This window comes from Solanum tuberosum, unplaced genomic scaffold, assembly GCF_000226075.1.
Source record: "Solanum tuberosum cultivar DM 1-3 516 R44 unplaced genomic scaffold, SolTub_3.0 scf00023, whole genome shotgun sequence".
NCBI classification, from domain to species: domain Eukaryota; kingdom Viridiplantae; phylum Streptophyta; class Magnoliopsida; order Solanales; family Solanaceae; genus Solanum; species Solanum tuberosum.
In genome coordinates, this window is record NW_006238949.1 from 177,619 (window position 1) to 186,963 (window position 9,345).

Sequence of the window (9,345 nt, forward strand, 5' to 3'; positions counted from 1 at the left end):
CTAGAACTATAATGACTCTTCCTGTAAATTTTAAATGGTGATGTTGAACTATTTATTTATCTCCGATTATTTAGTTGGTGGATATTTATTAAATAATAAATTTAGTTAATGATTAATGGGCCAAGTCCATTATGTAATGTCATATACAATTTAGCCCATGTGTAAAAATAAATTAGACTTATATTATTTATGGAAACTGAACAATGTGTGCGGCGTTAAATCATATGCCGTTGGATAAGAACGTGAGCACTGAGTGCTCTTCCTTTAGGTAAGAATTTTGGCTAAACTTTTACTATCGAATTGTTGTGGCCTAATTATCTCGTTGTCAAAAGTTGGCTGGTTATATTGACTTGTGAAGGGATGTGTGGCGTGTGTTCTTATTGGTGGGAGGAAAAGAATTAACACTTAAATTGGGTATTATGTTGTAATGGTTCCTAAAAAGGACAATTTTGAGTTGGCAAATTATGATACATTGATAGGCAATGATAAACTAATATTGGGAAAATATTATATAGGAATGAATTGCTAAGATTATAATTGGGATCTGGTTAGTCTTTGTATGCAGGTTAAGTATTGTTTCATATAGTGGGGGGTTGATTTTTGATTTCTTTTATTTGTTATCACATTATAATTTAAGTTTCGATATATTGAAATAGGTAATTAAATATTAGGTGTAATATGAATATCATTAGATTAAGTTATTTTGACGAATATAGAGTTAACCATAGACTTGAAATTTGAGACATATGAGACTTGATAAATTAGTGGTATCAAAGTTTAGGAATTTGACTATAGATTTGGGTGAGTTTTTGGGTCTAGGCTAGACATATAGTTATATGGGTGTCAATGGACTCGTTAACTTACGAATATTATATATTTGATAGATTGGAAAGTTTCGGAGGCATTGAGGAAAGGAAAAGTATCGGAGAAGTAGCTTGCTTGACTTCGGTTCTTTGGTGGAGGTAGGTTATGGTTTATTCTATGTGATAGATAGACTCTTAATCGCGATTGATATTCATTGAGTGATATTGTGAAGTTCTCTATGTACTTGATTGTGTGGTTTTGTGGTTTGTGATTAGTCAGAAATCTTGAGACCGTGAAATTTATAATCTTGAACCTTCTCTATGGAAGTGATGCCTTGAATAAAGAAGGATTGATGAAATATTGTTAATGTAGTGAAAAATAGTGATGATAAATGATAAATTAACGGTATTATTGAATTGGGATGTCACGTTTCGACACAGTATTATTGGATCGGGGTGTCACGTTCTGACATAGTATTATTGGATCGGGTGTCACGTTCTGGCACGGTAACATTAAAGGAAAATATATATATAAACAACGTAATGTACTCAAAGAACTCAATTCCCAAAATATCTTGGTTTGGAGGCATGAGTCCTCAAGTATGATCTCAATATTGTTGACTGATTACATACTTACTTTAGTGTTGGTGTCACTGGTTCATGTTGTTTGTTGCTTGCCACCTGCTAAGTGTCATAGTTGACTTTATACTATTACTCATTGCATATTAGTCTCTATTTTGAGTTGGCCGATGATATCTACTCAGTACATGGCAGCCCTACTTGTGTTTTTCGTTGTTTTTCTTTTGTGGAGTGCAGCGAGTGTACTATCGACTTCGAATTGCCCTCAGCTCTAGCCTGTCTCCAGCACATCAGGTTCCAAGGTGATCTATCCATTCTAGCTCGTGTTGGATTCTCTCGGTAATGGCATGATGTCCTTAATTTTCGGACACAAATTACTTTATTAATTTATTTTGATGTCTTTGATACTCTTAGACTTATTATTTGGAGATTAGATGTCCTTGAAGTGATGACTTTCAGGTTTTGGGAAACGATATATAATAAGTTTGAGCTTCCTCATTATGGTTTGTATTTTGTAAGTTTAACAATTAATTTATGTTGGGGTTTGGATTCCTTGGTTTGCCCACCTAGGAGGTTAAGTGTGGGTATCACTCATGACTTGTTTTGGGTTGTGACAAACTTGGTATCAGAGCTTTAGGTTCGGTGATCTCATCACACAAGGACAAATCTAGTAGAGTCTTGCGGAACGGTACGGGGTCGCCTTTACTTTTCTTCGAGAGACTATAGGACTTTAGGAAAACTTCATTCCTTCTTTTTGTGCTACTACTTCTTTTTTGGAAAACATATTTTTTAAAATGGGTTAGAACCATTTTACCCAAATCATATTTGACCAAATCCATATTTACCCATATTCTATTTGGGTGGATCGTAATCCAAACCATTTTTGCTCAATCCATCCAAATCCGATCCAATCCAACCATTTGCCACCCCTACTTGAATCCAATTGGTATCTAGGTGATACAAATTGATATATGAACTTCTTCACTCTATTTCACATATGGTTAGTATTAGAGTATTAGAAGTTGAAACAACAACACCAGAAAAAGAAAAAAATAAATGTGTCCCTGAAAATAGGTATATTTTCTCGATTGACTACAGGGCCTGTAATTACTAGTGATCAACATGATTTTTTTTATTAAGTTCATAAAGTTGAAACCCTTATTCTTCATGAGTACTGATTATGAAGATGCTTATGCTTTCATTGTTGATTGTTTTGAGTTGCTTCATAAAATGAATATAGTGGAGAGGCTTAGTGTTGAGTTTGTGATATATTAGTTTCGGGGAGATGCAAAATGTGGTGATAGTTTTATGTTGAGTGTCGATTAGTAAAGGCACTACTTAGGCAACATTTTCTAGTTTCTTCATCCAATTATACACCCTAAACTTTGAGCGATAGGAGGAGAGGTGGTTTCCTGAATATAGAGAAACAAAAGATATGTGATGCAACCTCTGAGGCCATATTTTGGTACTTTATCTAGATATGTGACTCAACTTTACTTTAGTTTGGAAGACCGAATTCACTGCTTTAATTTGTAAAAAGATTAAGGTAAGAATTGCATATTCAAGTTTTATAAGTGGTTGCTTTAGCAAAATCTTTTTAGGCAGTGATTGATTTTGTGATGGAGGTAAAGGGGGTGAAGTCAGATGACTTTGCCAAGGTGACAATATTTAAGAAATTTTGTAAAATGAACACCATTACTTTGGAAAATGCAATTAGTAAAGTTTTCATAACATGTATTGGTTGTTTAGCGAATGATGAAATTAGGTTGCGCCAATTGAGGTTAGAATCTCTACTATGATTTCAGGGATTGATTTTATATTAAAGAGGGTCATGATACGATTACTACAATAGTACCAATGCTTATTTGGTAGATTTATGAAGTGTGTTACTTTTGTTATCGATATGATCTAAGAAAGAATGAAAATGGCTTGGACTAAAGACCTAACAAATATGGTAATGTTTTGCAGTTATTCAAAGGGTAGAAATGTGTGGGTTATTTGCCTACGATCTTAATGATAGGTATGATGTGTTCTAGTGAGGTATCTAACGAACTTTTATGGTGTGGTAGCACTAGTGTTACATGGAAACGAATACGTCGATTATCAAGTACGAATACAAACTACTTAAGGAGTTATCAGTTGTATGACATGTTCAGATAATGAGATTCAGTGTTGCATTCAAGTTTGAGAAATCAACTAATTTGTTACTACAAATGCTTGGGTTAAGCATTATTTTTTAGAATGATTTTAGTGGTGGATCTTTGATACGGTATTAATGCATTTAGGTTGTGAAGTGTATCTTGAGGATTTTAAAGGAGGATTGGTGATTTTATCTTAAAACTCCAAAGGAGTGGATTGATACCGTAATGACAAACTTATGGATACTTGGGTGAATGCAATTGGAGATTTTAGTTAGAAAGTGTGTATAAAATTGGGTTAGTTCTTTGAATCTGATTGGTATAACTGGATTGAGATGTCATGTCGAGGAAAAGGTTCACTTCGTGGTGATGACAAGGGCTTACTGAGCATGATGGTAATACGAGTTAGTGATGGATTGTGATTGAGATGCAACTATATAATACAAATTGTTGGTTAAACAAATTTTGTATGGTAATAATGACTTGTGAGTATCTAAGGTTGTGATTTTCTACTATTTAGTGAGTAACGTGGTTGTATAGAAAGTTTTGAGAGATGTTGGGGCACCGCTCGAATAAAATTTAAAGGAGCTAGAGTCACAATAAATAAATAATAATTAATGGAATGTAGGGTAACCTTCAGATACTCGGGTAAAGAGGTATCTTCAGAGGAGTTGAGAATTGGATTTAGAGACGCGTGATTTCATCTGTTTTGCTCTAGTTATGGTAATAGTGTCACGTGTTCATTATATTGGTTTAAAAATAGTGGATAAGACTTGACAAAGAAGTGTACATACGTCTAGCTTGAGTGTGATGATAAGTTATTTTGTGGTTTGAGTTTGGTAATGAGTGCAGTTGGATTTTTAGTGAAGGATATGGTAAGATCGATGGAGAGTCGATCAATGATATGCTAAGATACATGAAATCATAAAAGATCTCCAATATTGTAACAACAGTAACCTCTATTAGCACCCCCAATGAAATTCCAAAGTCTATAATTACCACTTAAAAACACTAGATAAATTTGTTTTACTTCCGTAAATTCAAAGAAGAGATTAAAATATTCTCAATTCTGATTTTGGTTTAGTTGCAATTTCAGATTAGAAAAATCAAAAAGGATCTTCATCTACTTATTTCAATTTTTTCATTTAAATCTACGAAAAATCTTGGAAAGCGGGTTAGTTTTCATTGAGTGAAATGAAAAAAAATCGAGAAGTTTGTAGTAACTTGAATCTATAATGTTGGTCTTGGGTCTTCATTTCTTTTACTCTTTTTTTTCATCTTATTTCCCCACTATACTTTATTATACATTCAATAAACAAGTTTATTCAAACTTGTACATTATACATGTATTGTACATGTGTAGTTAAAAACACATCTTATTTTTTCTTGAATAATGTATGGCAAATCGATTTTATTTGTTGATTTCTCTGTGAATCACAAACTTGAAGTAAGTTTTTTTTTAAAATTTATTGTTTGATGGAAGAATAGATCGAAACCCCCATAAACTTGTCGAGTTTCATTTAGCACACACCTAAACTTTATATTGGCTTAATTAGCTCCCTGAACTTGGTAATTTGATAGTCTCAGCCTCCCTAGACACTTATGTGGCAAAGATCATGAATGCAGTCTCTTTTCGGCGCGTGAGAGGGAAGAAAAATAAAACAAAACAGCTTCTAAATTAATATTATCTACTATTGATTGCCACAAAATGAATATGATGATTTATTTGTTTTAATTGCATTTCTCTATATATTTTTTTAACCTACATTGCATATTTTGGTATGAATGTGTTTTTTTATTCTTAATCTAAAGCAATAATTATTTATTTCAAACAATTATCTAATTTCTCTAGAAAAGGAATTGAACAATTCAAGAATGAAGTTTTGGTGATCTCCAAACCGCAGCATATGAAACTCGTCAGAATTTTGTCCTATTGCCCACAAGGAAAAGATTTAATCATTGTGGCTATCAGGTATTCCTTGGATATAGTATGTGAATTTATAAACTGCCTTTTCTTGTAAATATGATTTTCAATAGAGCCATAAAAAGTGGGCTTAGCCCATTAGGCCGGCCCAACTTAACATGTTATTGGGGTAAAGTTGAGATAAGATTTTTCAAACCCTTTATAAGTAGGGCTTATAAGCCCAGCCCAAATAAGCCCTCACCCCTTGATGCTTCACCGAGGTCAGGGTCGACCCATGGCCAAAACTATTTATGTAAGGGTAACTTTCAAAAATCTCACTAGTTTATGGGCTAATTATTTAGAACTACGTTATTTTACAATGTTACATCTTACTAAATTTTGGTGCATTTAGATAGGGAAAAAGGACAAATATATCCCTGAACTAACGTAAATGGTATGCAGATACCTTCCGGCCCCCGAACTATCGTAAATGATATGCATATACCCTCCATTATACTTTTGGGACATTGATGCCTTTGCCATCCAAAAACTAGAGCATATATGCCCTTCACTCTAACGGAAGACTAAATAGGGACACGTGGCGCAATCTTATCCGTCGATAAATGTCAGATCGGTGGATAAGATTTTGACACGTGTATGTCCGTTAGTATAAAGGGTATATATGCTCTAGTTTTTGGACGGCAGGGGCACCAATGTCCCAAAAGTATAACGGAGGGTATTTGCATACCATTTACGATAGTTCGGGATTATATTTGTCCTTTTCCCCATATAGATATGTTCATGTACATGTAATTAAAAATACATTACTCAAAATTAGGTATAATTTGTTCTAGATACAGTTTATCCAAGTAGATTCACATGTATCTAGGATACATAGACAAATCTCGCTCGCTCACTCGCCGCCTCCCTCCCATCTCGCTTTCAACTCTCCTATATTGCTTGCATATTTGGAATCTTAGATACATATGAATCACACCAAATACATGTATCTAGTGTGTATGTAGTGTGATTAGCAAGTATCTAGGATATATAGACAAATATTGTTTGTTTCCCTTGTGTTCTCACTCGCCTCTCTCCCTATTTAAGTGTATCTGGTAGCAAAAAACATACATCTAGGTATATCTTACTTGAATCTGGTATGAAATCATTAATTGGTGAGATGAAATGTAATTATTTCAAACTATGGAGACAATTAGTAAATGTGGTTTGAATGTTTGTGTAATTAGATAGTTCTCCTTTATTTAATTATTTGAATTAAAATAACCAAAATTGTAAGGCGTAGTTGTTATTTAATTTATAGGTTTATATTTTCAAATTTCCTTTACTTAGTATTCATCAAAAATATTTTATTTTTTCGTTAATATTTTTTGCTAGAATTAATGTAACAACATCACTGTTTGCCACATTTTATTTGAATTTTTTTTCATTTTCTTGATGTTATGTATTTCAGATTTGAGGTTGTAAATTGAAAGCAACACTAACCATATGTATAATGCATGTTATGTAAAAATTATGTACTTTCATATAATTTTGTTAGAATTGCTAAAAACTTAATATATTGAAAGAATTTTAAGTTTGAAAAGAAAAAAAATGTAAAAAAATAAAATTAAGAGAGAAGGGATAGCCCGCCCCGGCTTACGACCCTTCTAAGATTGGATTGCATTGATCACTTTCAGACACTTTCAAATGAAGGACCACCCCATCCTAGCCCATCAAAATCTTTGATCCGCAAGGCTTGGGTTGAGTGGGGCTACGTAGGCCATTTTGACTAATCTAATTTTCAAGTTTCAGTTAACTCTAATTTACATGTACAATGAGCATATAAGTGAAATCAAGAGATTGCATCGCAAACGCTGCCTTACCAATAACTTAATCACTTGCATTTTGAATATTTTCATGAATGGTTCAAGGACCAAATAAGTAGTAGGATTTTATTGTTATCTACTTTAAAATATCATCTTTTGTACTTATATTTGTAATTATAGTTGCATATTTATCTTTGGATAGGTTAATGAGAAAATATTTGTCATTGGGATGGGTTCACAAGACAATAAAATTAGAAAATACATCTATATGGTGCTTATGTAATTGGTTGCTTTTAAGGCCTTGCCATATATAACTTAGGAGACACATGCTTTCTTAATGCGGTTAAGCAATCTTTTAAGCACACCGTAGAGTTGCTGAAGCTCTTTGCATTGAACAATCATACATCGTCACGTAATTGTAACACCCCGAAAATTCTATGACATAAGTTAGAGCCTAACGTAGTGTCAATGAGGTATTAAATGAATTCCCCTAACTTAGTAGACCATCTAGGAGTGCTATGGTGGTCTATGAGTTAAGGCCTAAGGGAGGAGTGCCAAGCAAAAAGGGGCAAGCCAAGGCCTAAGGCCAAGGCTGCCCCAAACTTGGAGCTACTGCCTCAAACTCCACGGCCACCACCACGGCTCGTGGTCATGACCACGGGAAAGTGGGAGGCTTCATGGAGTTTCCTTGGGTCCAAAGGGGAAGAGGGACCTCCAAGTGTCCTAGACACTGCCTCAACCCTTCACGAGAGGGACCACGAGTCGTGGTCCACTTCACGACTCGTGAAGGTGGGCGTGGAGCTCCCTTAGCTTTTAGGGAATTGGGGGTTGTTAGGGTAGCTACTGCCCAAAGCACCACGGGCACCACTACGGGCCATGGTGCACTTAACGAGGGAGAGGGGTGGCTCGTGAACATCACTTGGCACCAAGACTTGAAGGCCTTGCCTCCACAAGGCCAAGTCATGACCAAGGCCATCACCACAGACCGTGGTACTCACCACGGATCGTGGAAGGCTCTGTGGTCTTGCCTTGGACAAGTGATGGCTTGTGCAGGAAAGGGGAGCTACTGCCTCCAACACCATGGGCAGCACCACGACCCGTGGTGCACTTTCACGACCCAAGAAGGGTGGCCGTGGTCCCTGACGGGGACCATTTAAATGAGGAGTTTTGGGACTTTTCCTTTTTAAGTCCTATTTAAGTAAGGGTGTTTTGGGTATATTAGAGGTCAAATATATATTGAGTTTTAAGTCAAAATTCATGAGTATTGGTCATTATTCACAACACCCAATTGAAATCAAAACTCTCCTACTTCTCTCTAAACTCTCCCTCTAAAACTAAAGAAGAAGAAGAAAAAGACATTGGAGCTATGGTTTCAAGGTTCTTTCCCAAATTGCTTGGAGTTTCTCCATTGATTCTCAAGGAATCAACTAAGGTATGGTTGCTTATCACTCTTGGGATTCCTTTCCCCAAGAGGCCCCTTCAAGATGAATTTCAAAATCTCCAAATTTCTAGGTTTCAATCCAAAAAACGTGGGTCTTCTTTCTAAAGTGAAATTTATGTTATAAACTGACTTTGATTGATGTTATATGAACAATTTATGGATGAATTTATGTTGTATTGATGGGTTCTTAAAGAATTCCCCATGAGACCCATGTTTCTCCTTCTTTCCTAATTCTAACCCTAGCTTGTGTTGGATATTAATTAAAGGCTATGAATTGAATGTGATGTTATGTAATTCAAGTTTGTATGATGATTCTACCCTAGGTTATGTATAATTTCTATGAAATTAGGGTTGAGTCTTTGAATGAAGCCTTGAAGGCTATGAAGGGAATATGCCAATTGCTTATATTGATGTTGATTATGTTATTACTTCATGAATTACCTTGTATTATGTATTGGTTATAAATTATTTGGTAATTGAAGTATGAATGTCCTATGAAGGGCAAGAAGGTATGAAGGTTGGTTCTTCTTTGAACTCAAGTATGAAAGGTGAATTACTTAGATTGAAATGATGTTATACCTACTGTGTTGTTTTGGTGTTGATGACCTAGTTTCCTCATCCTTAACCCTCTACACTTGAATTAGCTATGAAGTAT